A 21,774-nucleotide genomic window follows, 5' to 3' on the forward strand; every position below is an offset into this window, starting at 1 on the left:
CTCTGTAAAATAATTCAGTATTTTCTTAAATGTCAAATATGCATCTGCCATATGATCCAGCCATTCCACTCATATTTATTGAAGAGAAAGGGGAGAATGTCCATATGAAGACCTATATATGAACATTTATAGTAGCTTTGTTTGTATTATCCAAGAACTAGAAAAACCTTCAACAGGTGAATAAGAAAACTGTGATAAAAATTATACCTTGGAATATATTTGGCAACAACAAAGAGAACTATTGGCATGTAGTACTAATGGATGAATCACAGAATAATTATCCTAAGTGAAAGATGCCAGACAAAAAGGAGTATACACTATGTGATACCTTTCATATACAAGTCTAGTATACATAAGAGTTAGCATTTCCTATGTATATACTATGTACTTTTCAAATTATAATTGGTTTATAAATGTGGCTATGTCTCTCTTTGCTTCACTTTGAGTTGCTTAAGGGCTATCAAAATGATATTGATATTTGTATTCCCTGGTTTTCTTGCTTCACTAGATACGTTGTAAGCTTTTTAATAAGTATTGGCTATATTATTGAATTCCTAAATAGTAGTATCTTCCGAAACCTTATGGATAAATGATTTACTTATTGCCTTTTTAAAAAGAATCCAAACTTTGCTCCACTAAGCTATAATGACTATTTTAAGTAAAGCTCAAATTCAAGGGCATACAACAAATTCTGCTACTAGGAATGCAAGGTCCGTATGGGCTCATTGGGGATGAGAATTGGTTTCACTGTAACATTTGCTATTCATTCCTTAATTCATTCAAGTATTGAATTAAAAACTTTTGGTTTTTTCCTCCCCTTCATTGGACAACCAGATGACAACACTGGCTGTCTTCATTAAGGCCCATAGAGACCCTCCAAGATTCCTTAACACTCTGCAATCCTCAACTCATGCAGGCTGCCAACTATTGTTTATAAAACAGGAGTAGGATTATGGGTGCTACAGACCCATCTGTGGCTTTAGAACAACTGTTGTTTTAAGAAATGCCTTCTATGTGATCTGTGTATTTCAAAAAGACAGTATGTCAGTCACCATCAGGCCGATTTGGCATTAATAAAAAAGACGAAACAGCTGAGGCGGTGAGTGCATTACTAGAAGCTAGAAATCATTGTGGAAAAGCGTTCCCCACTCAAGAAAGAGAAGGTTTTAAAGACGACAGCACAATTTGCAAACTTGCCCTTTGAGATTCTCTTTTGGAGCTGAATTTTATGAATTGCTGAAAACAGCACCCTAAATAATACTTGTAGTGATCATAAGAGGGTTTTTTTTTCCATCTAACAGTTCCCAAATTAAGTTCTACATGCCATTAAATCCATTCATTTCTCAAAATGTCCTGGGTTTCCCATTTCTGAACATAATCCTACCAGGTTGGTTCTATTCTTTGGTATCTGTGTTGGTGTTTGGGACATGTAAAATAGTGTCAAATTAATCAAGTTAGTAGTAGCAAGACTGAGTTGGCAGGACTGTATCAAAGATCATTTTGTATTTCTACAGTGTTCTTTCTCTAAGGAAACAAAAACTCAAACAGTGGGGCTTTCACTAATCTTGAAGATGAATATCTTAAAAAAGAAAGAAGGATATTGTGCAAGACATCTTTCTGGAAATCATTCCAACACTCACACTTTCAATTACTAACTTATAATCAACCATGTGCCAGGCACTGAGATACAAGGATGTATAATAAAGAAAGCTTTAACTTAGCAGAGAGAAATGGTCAGGTAGACATATACTGATATGAGAATATTCACAGTACAATAATTATGCAGAAAATCATATGCTGAGTTTCTCAACTGTTTTCTCTCCCTAACACATAAAGGATAAGATACAGTTCCATCGGGAACAGTGGCTCCTGAGGTCAAAAATAGGAGAAAATGGGAAAAAAGAACAGTATACACAACCATGACAATATATAGAGACAACTAAATCTCACTCATATGGTTGGAATGCAAAAGGTAGATGAAGAAAGAGGTACTGTGTGGAGACCCAGTGGGATACAAATTCTGAAGCATCTTGTATGTCATAGTAAAAAGTTTGTGCTTAACCAAGGTAAATAACAACCACAGGAAAAAATTACATAAATATATTTCCATTTAGAAATTTCTATTGGGTGACATTGTAAAGAACATTTTTAAGAAGGGCAGTAATAGGGCTGCCCAGGTGGCTCAGTTGGTTGAGTGTCTGAATCTTGACTTTGGCTCAGGTCATGATCCCAGTGCAATGGGATGGAGCCCGGCATTGGCATTCTCTCTCAGCATGGAGCCTGCTTGAGATTCTCTCTCCCTCTCTCCCTCTCTGGCCCTACTTGCATGTGCGCTCTCTCTCTCTCTCTCTCTCTCTCTCTCTCTCTCTCTCTCTCAAATTAAAAAAAAAAAACACACTAGGGGAATATATATCTTTTGGAATTAGTGTTTTTATTTTCTTCCAGTAAATACCCAGTAGTGGAATTACCAGATCATATGCTAATTCTTATTTTTAATTTTTTGAGGAAACCATACTGTTTTCCAGCATGGATGCACCAATTTACATTCCCACTGACAGTGCATAAGGGTTCCTTTTTCTCCACATCCTCACCAACACTTGTTATTTCTTGTGGTTTTGATTTTAGCTATTCTGACAGGCATCTCATTATTTCCCTGATATTTGGTGATGCTGAGCATCTTTTCAGTGTCTGTGGGCCATCTGTATGATTTGTTTGGACAAATGTCTATTCATGTACCATACCCATTTTTTTAACTAGATCATTTGGTTTCTTTGGTGATAAGTTGTAGAAGTTCTTTATATATTTTGGATATTAACCCATTATCATATATATCAATTGCCAATATTTTTCTCCCATTTGGCAGGTTGTATTTTTATTTTGTTGATGGTTTCCTTTGCTGTGCAAACCCTTTTATTTTGGAATATAGTCCCAATAGTTTAATTTTGCTTTTGTTTCTCTTGCCAGAGGAGACAGATCCAGAAAAGTGTTTCTATGATGTCAAAGAAATTACTGCCTTTCTTCCAGGAATTTTGCAGTTTCAGGTTTCACATTTAGGCAGTTAACCCATTTTTAGTTTGTTTTTGTATATGGTATAAAAAAAGGTGGTCCAGTTTCATTCTTTTGCATGTAGCTGTCTAGATTCCCAGCACCATGAAGACATTGTCTTTTTCCCATTGTATATTCTTGGCCTCCTCTACTAGTTATTTTGATAAGTTATTTTTTGTACTTTTCAGGTAACCTAAAAGTAATACTGTGGAATTGTTGATCCTCTCCTTGTGAGAGGGTAGAGGATAGAGAGTTCAGTTACTCCCATATTTCTGAGAGGCGCAGAGAATGAAGAAATACCACCATTTCTTGCTAAGCTCTCTCAGAAAGGACACTTTGCCTTCCAAGATGTGTAGAATGTGAACTCTGTCAAAAGGAATTCAGAGTGGCTGGTTGTTCCTTCTCTAGAAAATGGGATAATCATTCTTACTTTGCAAGACTACTGTTCACAATTAGAGAAACACAAAGTGCCCAGATTCATTTCCATTTTGTAGATCTTAATAAATTATAATTATTTGTATAAATTATTTTTTAAATTCTACAGATTATTCTTATAAAAAGAGGCCATGAACCACAGGAACACCTGGGATGAGGATGTATGGAAATCTAAAGAGGAAAGGGAGGTGAGCAAGGAGGATTCAATTATGTTATTCATGAGATTTCATAACGTTTGACAGAACTTCCTGACACTCGGGAACATATGGTTTTTTAAGACATGCAGTCGTGAAAGATGGGGGTGGAGGAACTGGAGTAGATAAGGGTCTGTGTAGAGCCATGGTGTCTGTCAGGATGGTAACTATCAGAAAAGATTAGCAGGCATCTAAGGAAGGTAGCAGGAGTTGAAAGCACCAAGAGAGGGAAGATAAATGTCAAGAAACTCAGAAATGAAAGGTAAAATCCAGTGTTATCACTGGAGTTGCTGAAAGACGGCCACAGTGTTCCTATAAAGCTTCCGGAACTGAAGTAGTCAAAAGAGGTACATGAGGAAGCCTGGGAAATCATGCGCACAAACAGAAGTTGCAGAAACCACTTCAGGAATCTCCTTTGGCGGATGAGTTGAACGGCAGTCTCTGTAAGGCAGACCCAGTACGTTCAAGTCACAGCCAAAGCATGTCCATCCCCCAACTCGCAACTCTGGCATGAGAGAAGCTCACGTGTGCTTATACTCAGATTTCCTGCCTTTTCACACCTCTGAGGTTTTCTACATAAAGTCCATCTTTCTACCACCGTTGGGTCAATATTTTTATATAAAGAAAATGCATCGACTGCATTCTGGGAACTCCAAATTTAAATTCAGGAAGAGCATTCATTTATTCACTCAACCAGTGAGTTAAGTTTGGTGGTTTCTGAAAATAACAGTGAAAAAGACAGGTATGGTGTCTACTTTATGAGACACTCCATTCTACTAAAGAAGACTAATATTATTGGACCAATCACACAATGACATCATTACGTAATTAATGAGGGGTAAAATATGTGGATAGCATGAGAATGTATTCCATTGTATTCATTGTTGCTTTTTATTCAATAAGCAATGGAAAGCCATGGAATAATTAAAGACAGGGCCTATCGTGACTATATTTGGCTTTTTGAAAGAATCACCTGGATAACCTGGTCAGAACAGTTTCTATTTACTGATTAAAACTCAGTTTAGGCTGGCAGCCTGCCATTGTCCTTTATTAGAACACAATTCACCTAGGAGTCATAAGCATTTATGTTGCTAATTGCAATGGCTCTCCCCACCCCTGTCTTCAGGACTCCAACAATGCACAGGAGATTGTGGGGGAATAGAGAACAGTGCTCTCTCATCAAGTCCATGCCTCCCTTTTGCTTGTGCTTTGAATCTAAAACTTTTCTCTTACTTTACAATTCAAAACCTGTCCAGAAGCCAAGGACAGGATAGATAGCAAATCACACCTCCATTCTCTACCTCTCTGATCTGTGTACCACAAACCCTGTGAAAACAAACTCTGCATGCCTGTAGATAAAATACCTATCACATATATTGCTTCATATACATGATTAGATATTTGTGTTTTGCCTCATTTCTTATAAAAGAACCTCTGACGGGTGCCTAGGTGGCTTAGTCGGTTAAGCGTCTGACTCTTGATTTTGGCTCAAGTCATGATCCTGGGATCATGGGATCCAGCTTCGTATCCAGCTCTGTGCTGAGCATGGACTGTGCTTGAGATTCTCTCTCTTTCCCCTCTGCCCCTCTCCCACTTACACATGCTCTAAAATAAATAAAAAATTTTAAAAAAAATTTTTAAGAGAAATTCTGAGGGGCACCTGGTGGCTCAGTCAGTTGAGTGTCCAACTTTGGCTCAGGGCTTGATCTCACGGTTCGTGAGTTTGAGCCCCGCATCAGGCTCTGTGCTGACAGCTCAGATCCTGGAGCCTGTTTCAGATTCTGTGTCTCCCTCTCTCTCTGCCCCTCCCCTGCTCATGCTCTGTCTCTCTCTCAAAAATAAAGTATTTTTTAAAAATTAAAAAAAAAGAGAGAACTGAGAAATACCCATAAACACAGATTTAAAGATATTTAACTTATGTAACTTAGGTCATTTCCCAAAAAGAAAAAAAAAAAAGATGAAACAGTATGAAGATGGGTTTAGACAAGTTGATACATCCTTTCAACTATACAGAATTTCTGTGTACTCTTTTAAAATCTGTGGGAGTATACATCAAATTTATGAGTACATTTACTAATTCCATTTTAGGGAATGTATTTATTCTGTTGGTTCTTTGATAAGAACTTTGTATACCAATGAATAAGGGGTTTTACAAAGGAGTATAGAGCATCCTGCCTTAGTTATATCTCAAGCCTGCCACCGTTCTTATATAAGTAACAAATAAAAACATATATAATGATAGATCTATGTTATCTCTTTCAGAAAACACAGAATATGTATTTCTCCATATCACTCATTATAAACACATTTTATCTATCATCTCTCATCTATCCATCATTTATCGGTTGGCCTGTTTCCCTTCAATTGCCACATCCATGATGTTTTCAGTACCTGTAAAAATTTTGGACAATAAACATAGGGTGAGTCCTATGATTCATGAGCATAGTGCATTTCTCCATTTATTGGGAGCTTCTTTAATTTTTCTAATATTTCAGTTCACAGGGCAAGTAATGCACTTTATTTAATGAAATTTAAATATTCATAATTCTTATGTTTGTTTTTTTTTTTTTAGATTTTATTATGTTTTGAGAGAGAGAAAGACTGAGTGTGAGCTGGTGGGGCAGGGGTAGAAGGAGAGATAGAATCTTAAGCAGGCTCCATGCCCAGTACAGAGCCTGATGTTGGGGCTCAATTTCACGACTGTGAGATCATTACCTGAACCAAAATCAAGTTGGCCACTTAACTGACTAAGCTACCCAGGCACCCCTTATGGGTTTTTTTATTGCAATTTCCAACTATTCATTGAAAGTATATTGAAAATCAATTCATTTGGGGCACTGATCTTAACTCCATATTTTCTGCTTATTTTGAATGTAGTTTTGTCCTTTTCCTAGTTTCTTAAAATGTAAGCTTCAATCACTAATTTGATAATTTTTAAGCCATAAACTTTTCAAAAAACCTTAGCATTATTCCATAAATCTGATATGCTGCATTTCCATTTTCCTTCAATTTAAAATATTTTTGTATCATTCCATGATTAGCTACTTGATCCACAATTTATTTTCAAGTGTAAAAATTCCAGGTATTTGGCTATTTTCCACATATCTCTGTGTTCATAATTTCTAGTTTACTTTCACTCTGGTCAGAGAACATACTTTGTATTGTTTCAATCCTTTTTAATTTATTGAGATTTTTTATGGCCTACATTATACAATTTATTGATTCTACCATGAACAGTCAAAAAATAAGTGTATATATGCATACATTTTACATATATTTGGTCAAATTGGCTGATAGTGGTGCTTATACCTTCTATATACTTACTTTCTACATTTGCTAACCTTGAAGTGTTAGAATATTCATGTGTAATTATGGATTTATTTAATTCTTAACATTATTATAGTATTTACTTTGTATATTTTGAAGTTATTAGGTACATAGCTGTGAACTGACCCTTTTATCATTATACTGTGTTCTTATTTTTTCTTCTATATCCCTAATCTCATCTCCTATACTGGTCTACTTTTTCTGATGGAAACACCACCATTATAATTCTTTTTAAATTTATTGTGTTTTTCTAGCATCTTTTTCAATTCTTTTAACTTATATATATTTTCATATTTAAAGTGGCTTTCCTATACCTAGCATGTAGTTGGTTCTTGGGATTTTTTTTAAATCAAATTTACCATCTCTGGTTTTTTTCATTGATGTTCTTAGAAGTTGGTAAATTTTTCTATAAAAGGCCAGATCATAATTATTTTCATGTTTTCAGGCCATTAGGTCTCTATCATAACTAACCAATTCTGTAAGTATAAGATCAACCATAATCAATATGCAAACAAATGGGCATGGCTGGATTTGGCCCTTGGTCTGCAATTTGCTGACCCCTCAGTTTAGATCATTGAGATTTAATGTGATTATTGATATGGCTGGATTAAAAATCTTCCCAGCTGTTTTCTATTCATTTCATCTGTTGTTTCTTTTACTTTTTTTCTTCTTTTGGACTATTATTGTTTCATTTTATATCTATAATCAGCTTACTAGTTAGAACTCTTTTATAATATGTCCCCCCAATAGATGCTGAGTTTACAATATATGTATTTAATGAGTCGTGGTCTATATTCAGATAATATAAAAATACTGTAGCTGTATTCTAAGGACCTCAAACAACATACTCCAAATACATTCTTCCTATCCACTGTACTAATTTGGTATTACATTTTACTTTTACATATACTATGAACAGACAAATGCTATTTTTTCAACAGTCACATTTAAGAGCAATTAAATGGAGGAAAAATCATTTTGTACTCTTGTTCCATTTCCAACATTATTAATCTGTGTAGATCTGCTGGTTTTGTTACTTGGTACATGCTAGCTGAGGTAGTTGGGCAGAGGGACCCTCAAGGTTTCTTTGGTTTAACATCAATCTTAGTTAGGCACTCTCCTTTTAAATGTGTTAGGCCCAGTCGGTAAATAGAGACCTCAGAGTAAAATGAAATGCAAATTTTTAATATAAAGAGTGATTAACTATGAGCAAGGAATTAAATTGCTAGGAGGTAAGAGAGACCTCAAAATAATATCCTTGGGTTGAGAGGGAGTATCCAAGTGTGAAACAAACATGGAAGCATGGGCTCCTTTCAAGGTTGGAATTCAGTCATTGTTGAAGGAGGGTGGAATTGCAACACACTGGATAGTGGAGAAGGCTCCTGAATTCCTCCCAGGCAAGAGACTTTCCACAGTTGGCACTGGGGTGTTTGTTCAATTAGATTGATGGACAAGATAGTACAAGTTCAGAAAAGCGTTTGGAAATTCCTGTTGGAGTGCCAGAAGGCTACATTGGGTGGGCAGGAAACTACTTTCTGGGTGCAAATAAATAAATAAATACATACATACACACACACACACACACACACGTATATATGTATATACATGTGTACGTATATATGTATATGTATATATATATACACACACACATATACATATACACACATGCGCACGCACACACACACACACACACGCTGTGAATCTGGTGTGGGGATGCTTTGGAACTTGATCGAAAGCTAGACAGGGTACAAGCTGGATTCAGCAGAAAGCCACTGGGAAACAGCTAAGAACAAAAGGGGGTATATATTGAACTGTCTGAGATGCTGGCTATGGAGCCTGCAAAAGTGAGAAATCTGGCCATGCGAGATACTACTGAACATGGGGAAGCCAGCTGGGCCACCCATGGAATTCAATGGGAATCTGCCCACATGCGTTGCTGTTAAACTTGCCAAGAAATTAGAGGGAGAATCCCTGGAACTTGCCCAGATACTGTTCCTGGGGGGAGCCACTGGATTTGCCTCAGGGAAGTCAGGTGAGGCATCTGTGGCACTCTCCATACTGTGGAACCACAAGGAAGCCAGCTGGGGACACAGATCTTACTGGGCAACTCTGTAAGCGCTGCTTGCTGAAAAGCTCAGACAGTCAACAGTGAGAGCTGCTGAAATTCACTGAGAATTTGCTCTCCTGGGTGTCATGCAGGCTAGCCCAGCTTCCCAGCAACAGAAACAAAGCACTTTAGAACAAGGTTGAAAAGCCCCATTCTCTCTGAGTGTCCCTCTAGTGCCCTCTGCTGTTGAAACTTTGTTTGTTTGTTTGTTTTGAAGTTCCAGTATCACAGTTTGGTGAATTTGGACCTGGTAAGAAATTAATAAATGGTCCAGTCTATCCATTGGGCTCAATCCCAAAAGCAGGATCAAATAAATCCCAAACCTCATCTTTGTGAATCTATCTCCTGAGACCACTTATGGTACTAATTCTGTATCATTTAAGGTCCAGTCAGGACATGGAAACCACATCTGGATGGAACCATATTGTTCATGGAAGAACCATGAAATATTCCAAGGCATTGACTACTAAAAGGGAATAAAAGGAAATTCCTAAAGAACAATTCACTGATGAGAGAGAGAGTAACCTTAGGAAGACAGACTTTTAAGGAGATAATCCTTCTCAAGCCTGGGATTCAGATTTCATTGGAGGATATAGAGCTCCAGCATCTGTATCTGAACTATTCATGATCAGAGCTGATACACAGCTGGTGGGCTGAAACAGGTGGGTTGAAGACTACAGGCTGGACGGGTAGGCTGGAAACCTGCCTCTGGGACACTGATGATAGGGGGGTTGTGAACACAGAACTGTGGACCAGAAGTGGCAAGCAGTAACTTTTTCCCCAAAAACTTATCAGCAGACTAAGGCAGGTGGGCAGGAAATTCACCAGGACACTGTCAAGCTGTCAGACAGGTGTTCTGTTGAACTTAGGGGATCCTGTTTGGGCACCAGCTGGACTCACCATAACGTCACTGGGAAGATTCCAGCAGAAGGGAGGGTGCTAGGAAACTCTCTAGGGAGCTTCCTGGGATCCCACGAAGGATCCAAAAAGATGGCTCTGGGGATCCTCTTAGTGAAGATCCCTGCAGAATGTGACTGAAACTCATGGAAGTAAGCGAACTCCAGCAGGTGCCAACATGTCAATATACCAGCCTCTCACTGGAACAAAAAGCAGCAAAGCTTTCCAGAATCAGGAAAGAGAACCTGTCTTCCTCTAGTGCTCTCTTTTTTAAAAATTTATTTAAATCCAAGTTAGATAGCATATAGTATAATAATGGTTTCAAGAGCAGAATTTAGTGATTCATCACTTAATGTAACACCCAGTACTCATCCCAATAAGTGCCCTCCTTAATGCCCATTCCCCATTTAGCCCATCCCCCACCCACCACCCTCCAACTCTCGGTCTGTTCTCTGTATTTAAGAGTCTCTTATGGTTTCCCTCCCTGTTTTTATCTTATTTTTGCTTCCCTACCCCTCTGGTCATCTGTTTCGTTTCTTAAATTATATATATGAGTGAAATCTTTTATTTGTCTTTCTCTGACTTGTTTCACTTAGCATAATACGTGGTAGTTCCATCCACATTGTTGCCATTGGCAAGATTTCATTCTTTTTCATCACTTAGTAGTATTCCATTGTGTGTGTGTGTGTGTGTGTGTGCATACATATGTGTGTATATATATATATGTATATGTATATACATACATACACACACTTCTTCTTTAAGCATTCACCAGTCAATGGACATTTGGACTCTTTCCATACTTTGGCTATTGTCGTTAGTGCTACTATAAACATTGGGGTGCATGTGCCTCTTCAAATCAGCATTTTTGTATCCTTTGGATAAATACCTCATAGTGCAATTGCTGGTCGTAGGGTAGTTCTATTTTTAATTTTGTGAGGAACCTCCATACTGTTTTCTAGAGTGGCATTCCCACTGCTGGTGGGAATGCAGAGTGGTGGGTATCTCACTGTGGTTTTGATTTGTACTCTAGAGTTCTTTTAAGGAAACAAAATGGGGGCACCTGGGTGGCTCAGTCGGTTAAGCGGCCGACTTCGGCTCAGGTCATGGTCTCGCGGTCCGTGAGTTCGAGCCCCGCGTCGGGCTCTGTGCTGACAGCTCAGAGCCTGGAGCCTGTTTCAGATTCCGTGTCTCCCTCTCTCTGACCCTCCCCTGTTCATGCTCTGTCTCTCCCTGTCTCAAAAAAAATAAATAAAACATTAAAAAAAAAAAAAGGAAACAAAATGTTTGAGTATCACTTAGGACAAGGACAAACACATTTGGAGTGGAGAAGCAATGGATCAGTGGCTCAAATACTGGATCTCCATGCAAGGTCTTCCCAGTGATCCTTTCCATTAATTATCTTGGCCCTGGATATATTCCCCCCGCCAACTCTAGGCATAGGAGGTTTTCTGTTCCCTTCCTTCAGCTGCAATGAGTCTTCATCCTTGTCCTGAGGGTGAGAGGGTGAGCTGCTTCAGGATGATACAGTAGATGCAAGGCCTTCTGCCAGGCCTGCCTCAAAGGGAACCTTTCTCTGTTCTCTGGACTCGCCTTCAATGTTTCTTGTGGGCATCCAGTGAGGTCTGTGAAAAGCCTTCAAGGGGGTAGGAATCCCCTTCGTGCCTGTGTAACTCAGGGTGTCCATACTCTCATACTCATCCACAATCAGCCACTAGCATGCTGTTTAAAAATGCAGCTCAATTCTTCCTACTTTCTGGAATGCCCCCCAGAACCCAACAGCTGCTTCCAATGAGCAAGTCCTCCTGTCTAATCCTCCTTAACAGTGTTTATCTTTGCTTTGATTTAGGGTCCATTGGTTTCACCGTGACCTCAGCTCTCTGATGAATTCAAGAAAAGTTGTGACTTTACAGATTATCCAGTATATGTTGTTAAGTTGGAAGCAATGCTCCTTCTAGCTTTTTACATTGTAGGGGGAAGAGGAGAAATCTACCCACAAAATGTTATGTTTGAAGAAAAGTGAAAGGATAAATAGAAGTAATGCTTAAAAAAAATAAAACATTTCTAAGTCACCCAAACTGGGAGTTTTTTGGAACACCGTGATTTCCTAGTTATTTAATACTCTAGTTAAAATGTGTTAAGTTTAATACAATAGGTTTGTATTTAATACAAACAGGTTAGGCTAAACCAGAACCAGGAGGCTCTTATTTAAATTTCCTTTTAGAACATCTTGTTTGAATTGGGCACCTATATCATAACATTGTATTTAATTTTCAGTTCATTTATTATTAATTCACTTATCTGTGTTCATATATTCATATATGCCCATGTTTATACCCATACACCTTATATTATATGCTGATATTAGAGAAGGAAAAATAAATTAAAAATTAAAATACCTATTCCACATCACAATTTAGAGACCCGAATGTCTTCAAAATGTCTCTTTTTTTAATATGATCTTTCTCTTTTATCTTGGTTCTCAAGTTATCTCCTGCTCAGTTCTGGGTTACTTTATATTCTCTATTCATCAAAAAACTTGGCAGGCAGTTTATATTTTAAAAATATAATAAGACTTGCTTTCTTTTTTTAAAAATCCAATATGGTTCAAATTATTCTGTAATTTAGCATTGTAATAAATGGATAACCAGAAATGTTTGCACTCCATCATGTTACATAGAGTCAAATCTTCCAACTCCCTCACCTGAAATAACGTCTTCTACCTGGTCCCCATCATCCACTGTTAGCAATCCAACCAATCTATTCCACCGTGTTCTATCTGATAATCCTATATAGGAAATGTGAACTCCAACCTCTTCAGAGGTTTTTATAGCAATTACAATAAAGCCCAAAGTCTGGAACTAGTTCTAAAATTCCCCAAATGATCTGGTTTTTACATTCCATACTTACTCTTTACATGCAGAAACACACTTTTTTCTTTCCCATTGTTTGAAAGTTTTATTATCCTCCCTGCCTCACTATCTATGCGAAAGCTGCTCTCTCTGGCAATAAAGCTTTCTCCCAGCCAATAATCAATAATTTTCCCAGTTTCCTCACCAATCATCTTTTCTGAGCCTAAACAACATGGTCTACCAAAAAAAAAAAAAAGGAAAGTTTAAGAATCCTGGTTACTTTTTCCCTGGTACCATGTACCAAGGGTACAGCATAATCACTCTTAGCCTGCCTCCCGATGCTTATGGTCATCATCCTTGCCAGATTCTAAACAAACTGAGGTAATGGTGTTGATCTTTCCACACCAGGTTCTCTGAGGAACAGGAGATTTGGCAACATTGAAGATAATAAAAATCGGAAAATATGCTGAATAATGTTTCAAAGAATGAAACCAACTCTTATCCAAATACATTTTTGCCTCTTTCTCCTAACTGGCTAAGATCAATTTTTAAAATTTTATGTTTTATAATCTTTGTTTCCTATTACAATAAAACCTTGGATTGCAAGTAACTTGTTCTGTGATTATTCCACAAGACGAGCAAACATTTCTAATAAATTTTAACTTGATAAATGAGCGATGTCTTGCAATACAAGTCGTATGTGACGCTGAATGTTGTATTACCACAACTAAGCCAATGGTTCGTTCCCCCCCCCCCTCTCTGTCTCTCTGCAAGATTCTGGGTGATATTCTCCCATGCTCAGATGCTCAGTCTCAGACTATGGTGTTTGGCAGAAATCAGTGATTTTTCAGAATGTTGGAAGGTGCCTACAACTGGCACTAGTGTATTTTGTCTCTTCAAAGCACCTATGGACACTCCTTTACTTTTCCAGACAAGAGTAAGCTTAGGAATGCTTTGCTTCATTCTAGGTCAGGTTGCCTGCAGATACAGACCCTTCCCTCTGCTGCCTTATCGCTAGTTGCATTAATACAGTAGATGACAAGAGTTTATTAATACTGTACTATACTCAACATCCGTGCAAGTGTATACAATGGCCCACATGCAGAAAAAGTCTGAAAAGAAAAGGCAGTAAGGAGATGATTATGGTGGAAATTAAGAAGGAAATCATTGAGAAGTACAAACAAGGTATGCGAGTGGCCAAAACTGCAAGATTTTATAAGAAGCCTACGTTGACCATTTGCACAATATTAAAGAAGAAAGAAGAAATAAGGGGGCTAGATGCACCAAAAGGAGTCACGAGAATATCAAAGCTATGGCCATGTGTTCTGGAAGATGTAGAAAAGTTGCCACAAAGGTTTTCAAAGGTAAGTGCGGGTTAATTTTTCTTTATATTTTGTATTTTATTATTTTGTATTATATTACAGTATTGTAGATATTTTATATGAATATTTTTGGGTTGTGGAATTAATCATCTGAGTGTCCATTATTCCTTATGGGGAAATTTGCTTTGATATATGAGTTCTTTGGATTATACACATGTTTCCAGAACAAATTATGCTTGCAAACCAAGGTTTTAATCTGTTTCTTTACAGTGTGATTCTCAGTTGCTCAGATTAAGGTCATTTTCATGACAGCGATGATGTATGTTTACTCATAATGGGCTACTTTTCCGGCAGGTGAGTCTCACATTCAGAATAAAAAAACACACAAAAGTGGGTATTTTCTAAATACAAATAACTATGTTAGGTGCCATTAGAAAATAAGGAAGCATAAAAGAGATTTAATAAAACAGAATGCTTTCATTTCTTCCAATAGGGGAGAATGTATCAAGTCATTAATGGAGATGTAGACATTTCATAAGCAGCAGCAGTAGGTAGACTCACGTGGAAAGTTTTCCCAGAGAACATGAGGGAAAAGAAGCTGGTATGCTCAAGGTAGGAAAAAAAGAGTGATGTAAAGTGATCAGAACCAGAAGTGCATGAGTTTTTGATAGAAGCTCCATCTCAAAATCCAAGGTATTAACACATTTTGAATGTTAGGCTAAGGGGATTGAATTTAATTCCATGGTGAAAATGTACAATAGAAAACGACACATTTCTGTGTGACATGAAGCAAGCTGCGGTTGATGGTGATATGCTGAGGCAAGCACAAAGCTATGAGGTGTATGGAATAACAGAGCTCAAATGGAACATGCGGATTATATAAAGGGGAGAGTTAGAAACCTCTGTATACTACACTGAGCTTCAGGACTGCTATAGTAAGTACAGAGGAAATAAAATTGAACAGAGGTGGGAGAAGTTGGGAGTCTAGGCAAAGAGCAGGTTGTAACTGCATTCTGGGTGTAGTGCATATAGGGTTATGCAAAAAATATTTTTAAAGTGAGAAGGCATTGCTCAGTTGCATGTAAGATGAATTAAAACACAGGCTAGAATGAGGCCAACAATTAGCACAGCAAGTATTTTTCAATATCTTTGATACACATGATGTTAGGCTAGATACTGACAATACGAAGATGAATAATAAAGTTTCCTGACTATGAAGAGATTCACAAATGTGAAGTAAATGAACATTTATTAGAATATTTCTATATAAAGAGATGCACTTCATTACATCTCTCTGTGGATAAACACTATGGTCTGAATGTTTGTGTCCCCCAAAATTCATATGTTGAATCTTACCCCCAAAGTAATATTGGGAGGCAAAGCCTTTGAGAGGTGATTAGGTCAGAAGGGAAGAAACCTTAAGAATGGAATTAGTGTCCTTATAAAAGAAGTCCCAGAGAGTTCCCTAGTCTCTTCTGCCTTGCGAGGCTGCGAGACGGAGACTCAACCCAGAAGACAGCCCTCAGTTGACGAGGCCAGCACCTCGTTCTTGGGCTTTCACCCTTCAGAACTGTGTGAAATAAATTTGCTAGCTCATGGTATTGTAATATTCTAGTCTATGGTATTTTGTTATAGCCAACCCAATGGACAAAGACATGGAAGCACATGGCGAAGAGGCCTCAGCAACCCAGATACTCTGCAAGCTGAACAGTGATAGCAGTTGTTACAGTTGTCTCTTTGGAATACACTTTACTACTTGACTGCTTTCCCCTAGATTTGGCCAAAGCCTCTGATGCTCTTGTGCGTTTGCTCTTTGAAATGTTGAGCATCTACGATGCCACAACCTTCCCAGTTTAAAGTTTCTTATGCCAGTACCTCTGAAAACAGTTTTCAAGAATTGTACATAAATAAGACCAAATTTATAGGATCAAACAACATAATCCCACAACTGGATATAGCAAATGTTTCCATTCTTCCATATGACTAGAGTCCATTGTAAGACTTAAAGGAAAATGGACAACCAAACAAACCATGGCCCAGCATGTCAGCACTCCCATTAACTGCTAACAGTCAGGTGTTCATGTTGGTCCATGGAATTAATTCAATGCCCACAAATAATGCATATTAGCCAGATCGTAGTCTAGGCATTGTGGAAATGGTTGAAAATAAAAGAGTTGAGGTCCTATCTCTTGAACAGTTCAAAGTCTACAAGAGGTAGTGGGTGAGCAAATACATAGAGTGTCTGTGGTAATACAGTTTATGATGAAATCTTAAGAAGATAGAGAGCATTAAGGAATAATGGGACTCAAATCTAGAATGCCTCTTGTACAAAGCAACATCTGAGCACAGACTTGAATGAATGGGGAGAGATAGCAATATTGTTAGCTATTTTCCCTGGAGGCTGCCTGCCTTTGAATCCTGGCTCTGTCACTTACTAGTTGGTTAGTTTTGGAAAGTACTATTTTCCATAGCACCAGGGTGGCTCAGTTGGTTAAGTGTCTGACTCTTGCTTTCAGCTCAGGTCATGATCTCATGGTTTGTGAGATCCAGCCCCATGTTGGGCTCTGCCCTGATAGCATGGAGCCTGGTTGGGATTCTCTCTCTCCCTTTCTCTCTCTGCCACTCCCCACCTTGCTCGCTCTCTCTCCCTCTCTCTTGCTCTCAAAAAAAAAAATTTTTTTTAAATAAGGTAATAATAGTATATACCTACTAAACCATGAAGTTTATGGCATTAACTCATAATATCAAGTACTGTTATATTTAATGTTAATTTAGCTGAGCTACTTTTATTCACTTCTATACAGACATATGTGATTTAGAATTCAGTCAGACCCATGGGTAGGCAGAATTTTCAGTATACCCATTTCTCTTCTGTGATACCCCCCACTGTTTGATAATTACAGTACGACCTAAGAAATCAAACTCTGGTGAAGCACAAGAAAAAGGATAAAAAGGAGTTCTAAGTGTTTTCATGCCTGTATCACTCAAAGTAGGAAATGAACAGATACTGACTGAAAAGAAAAAGTACAGCATAGAAAGCATAAATTTAGACAATATTTCTAACAGTTTACTTACAAAACTACAAAAGAACATATACACATCAAAAAATATGAAGTTTCAAATTTGTTCCATATCAAAATAGGCATAGTGCAAAGCATTACATTGTGCTAATACATATAACCTTGGTTTGTGAGCACAATTCATTCCGGAAACAGGCTTGTAATCCAAGACGCCTGTATATCAAAGTGAGTTTCAAGAACCATGAGCTCAGCTGTGATCACATCGCATTCGGCATCACACGCCACCCATGTTGCAAGACATCGCTTGTTTATCAAGTTAAACTTTATTAGAAATGTTTGCTCACCTTGCGGAACATGGAACACTCACAGGACAAGTTACTCGCAATCCAAGGTTTTACTGTATTTGCTTTGTCACTACATACAAATATATATTATATATAGATATATATTCAAAATTCTGCTGATAATTTATGCAAACTACCAACATATAACCAAAATTCAAAAGGCAATTTAGACACACTATAAGAGGGAGACTAACCTTTTACTCTATAACATTTTATATCAAACAGATTTTTTGATGTGCATGTCAATTATTTTAAATGCGAAAAAAAAACACATTCAAAAAATCTTGAGAGAGAGTGAGAGAGGGCCTGGATATAAGACGTAGCCTACTTAAGATGTAATTATATTATTTAGTATTATAGTTACTATGTTTCTTAGTTTAGGGCAACTCATACAGACTTGCTAAGAAAGCACAGTGAAGACATAATTACCTAATAAATAAATTGTACGCTTGAAGGGTATTCAAGGAGAAAGCCATTAAAAGGGCCACATACAAAGAATGTCGACCACAGGTATTTCTATCTGTAATATCCCTACCAATGACCTACTTTACTAACTAGCACTCACCTTATAAAAAGAGATGCTTGTGAAATAATGTTATGTGGAATGATTTCAAGGGACGGAGATCAGGAAAGTGAGGACTTCAGGAGTTTCATGACACTCCTCATCTTGCATGGACAGGTTCTAAGAACATGGAGAGGCGTTCCCTGGTGGGCAACTATAAATTCTGGATTTGATCTGCTAAAGGTCACTAAGTCCTACATCTTTGACCTTGGCATTTTCCTCTAAAGCTTTCATGCAAGGGGGTAATCAGAGCACCTAATATGACTAAGACTTCCTTATCTCGGATGCCAAAAAATTCGTAAAAATTTGGTCTGGATTTCCTTTCATTACAACCTGGATGTGAGGTCGTGGAGTAGCAACCTTTCACCCTGCTGAACTTCTTTGATAGCTACATTTTTATCCCAAACGAATTTTGGTAGTTTGCTTGGCCATATGGACTTTTGTTAGTTTTCAAAACCACATTTTAACCTCATTATAATTCTTTTCTTTTCCAGAAAATACAAATAACATCTACTGGAAGTTTACATTATGATAGATTCTGATACTTTTTGTTGTGTGTTTTAACTTATAAGAATATAAATGTATAATTCCACCTATTACAAGTAAGAAAGCTGAAGTCCACAGCAAATTAGCAATACAGGAGTTTGGGGTGTCTTTAGTTTTACTTTGACAACCTACAAATTCAGATACTTGGTTTACAAATATTTTCTTTGACACAAGGCTCCTAAGTGGCTTAGTCAGTTGAACATCCTCCAACTCTTGATTTTGGCCCAGGTCATGATCCCAGGGTCATGGGAGTGAAGCCCGAGTTAGGCTCCACACTGAGCGTGGAGCCTGCTTAAGATTCTTTCTCTTTCTCCCTCCCTCCCTCTGCCCCTTTCCCACGTGTGCACTCTCTCTAAAATAATAAAAACAACAACAAAAACACAAATGTTTTCTCTGATGTTGGACTAGTACCTGGAAGACACAAAGTACTCTCAAAACTTACGTGAACTGTCAAATAATTACGTGAGAATATTTCAACATCATTAACCAATAGGGAAATGAGAATTGAAACTCTAGTGAATATAAATACACATCTATCTGAATAGCTAAAATAAAAAATGGCAACACCAAAGTCTTCCAAAGCTGTGGAGAAAATGGGTCACTCACTCATATTGCTGGCAGGACTTTAAAATTGTACAGTCATGTATTAACAAACTAATAATGCAGCTACCACATGATCCAGAAATGGGCAGTCACTGGGAAGTCATTTATACATGACTCTCAGTCATTTATCCCAATTAAATAAAAAAAATAGATTCACACAGAAACATGCACACAAATGCTTATAGGAGTGTTACTCATAATCATCCCAAAGTGGAAATAAATCAGATGACCTTTAATACATAAATGGTTAAACATAATGTGGTACTTCCATACTTCAGAATAGTAAAAAATTAAAAAGCAATCTATTGATACAATAAAAAGCTGGATGACTCTTCAGAGAATTATACTGAATTAAAAACCCAATGCCAAATGATTGCATACTCTAGGATTCTGTTTATATAACATTCTTAAGATGTCAAAATTCTAGAAATAGAGAACAGATTCCTAGTTGCCATGGGTTAAGGAAAAGGGTGGGTGCATGAGAAAAGTGAAAGGTGTAATGAATGAATTGTGAATGAAATGAAATGTGAATGAAATGAAAAGTGAATGAAAAGTGTAACATGAGGAATTCTTGTGGTGAGGGAATATTCTGTATCTCCACATATTAATAACACGATTGCAAATTCACAAGTTATCATACGTGAATGATACAGAGTGATCCTATATATTCTGTACCTAGTCTCTCTCAGTGCAAACTTCTTGCAAAAGTATAGTGAAACACCACGACTATTTCAAAGTAAAAAAAGAACCAAAATAATGTCTAAATTCATCCAAAAGAGACAGCTCGCGTGACTTCCGCACATATTTATTGGTTAGAAAGATTCACGTGACCATCAAGGCGTCAGGTTTATCCGGATGCAGAGCAGAACCAGACTACTGAAAACATAAATTTCTGCCACAGCCAACTTCTAGTCACCAGTATTTGCACTCTTATTCTCTCTCTCACATGTGCAACATACACAACCTGTACTGAAGGAAACAATTCATAAGTTGCATCCATTACTGCATCCTCTTCAAAATTCAGAATGTTATCCAGTAGTCTCTACATCACATCCAAGTATGTACTCTTGATTCAAATATCTAAGGACTAAAAAATGTTTTCAAATGAAATACCATGCAGAAAAGTGAACAATACACAAAATTCACTGCTGCACAGCAATTCTGATAACCCAAATAGACATTTTAAGGACACCTCTATCATGGGGATAGCTGTGAACCAAATAAATAGGTTTTAAAAATGCAAGTCTTCTTTTCTTTGTAATCTCTCTGAGGGTCTCAACCTTAGTCACTGCTGGATAAATCTCTCTGAGTCTCTAAACTATGGTCACTTCCTACTTTAGGTCTAAAGGCTGAATGCACAAATAGTTTTCACAAGTTACTTGACTGTATCTGATCAGTCAGCATCCTCCAAAGAAACAGAGCCAGTAGGAGATAGATACAGATAGTGGTTCTGCAGCAAAGCTCTATCTAAATATCTATATTTGAAATGGGGGGCGGGGAGAAGACAGGAGGTGGGGAGAGACAAATTGATTATACAAATTGGCTTATATAGTTACAGAGGCAGAGAAGTCCCATGATCTGCTATCTGCAAGCTGAAGAATCAAGAAAACCAGTGGTGTCATTGGATCTGAGGCTGAAGAAATGATTATGGGGGTGATGATGGTGTAAATCCCGGTCTGAGTCTGAAAGTCTGAGAACAAGGAGTGCTGATACCCAAGGGCAAGAGAAGACAGAAGTCTCAGGTCAAGCAGAGAGAGCAAATTTGCCCTTCATCTGCCTTTCTATTTCGGTCTTCAATGGATTGGAAGATGCCCACCCACATTAGTGAGGTTATTCTTCTTTACTCAGTCTACTGATCCAAATGCCAATCTCTTCTAAAACGGCATCCTCATAGACACCAGAAACACTGTTTGGCCAGTGATTTGGGCATCTTTCAGCCAGGTCAAGTTGATATATAAAGTTAACTGTCATCACACTGACTGCTTTGTTCACTCTTGCATTCCCATCACCTAACACATAAGATACCTGCTATACATTAATTGTAGCCAGCCAAAGGTAAGCCGGCGTAGCATTCAGTATTTTCACGTGAATAGGAAGCATCTTGACTCAGATAGCAATAGTCATGAGGTGAACAGGAAGGGCAGACTATGTATTTATGAAGGTCTTGCCACAGCACTGAAGGACTGATTCAGTACTACAAAACATGGTTGCCCAAGTTGGGCATGGTTGAGCTATTATACAGACTAGCAACAAAAACGAATCTATTGGTTGATTAGTAACAATGAGATGGCAACAAATCAACATGAAATAGACACAAGAAGCTAGAGAGGTAGTTAAACCCATTAGATAGGAACACAGTAATCTGAAAAATGAAAACTGGAGAAATTTTCCACATAGTTTTTAGCAGAATGAGGTTTTGTGATGGTAGAGCGAGGCTCAGACTATCTTACCATTGTCATTCCAGTTAGGAAGATTCCTGCTAAATTGCTGATAATAAATAACCAAGTACATAGGGAAGAT

The sequence above is a fragment of the Prionailurus bengalensis genome, chromosome F2 (genome assembly GCF_016509475.1).
Source record: "Prionailurus bengalensis isolate Pbe53 chromosome F2, Fcat_Pben_1.1_paternal_pri, whole genome shotgun sequence".
Lineage (NCBI taxonomy): Eukaryota > Metazoa > Chordata > Mammalia > Carnivora > Felidae > Prionailurus > Prionailurus bengalensis.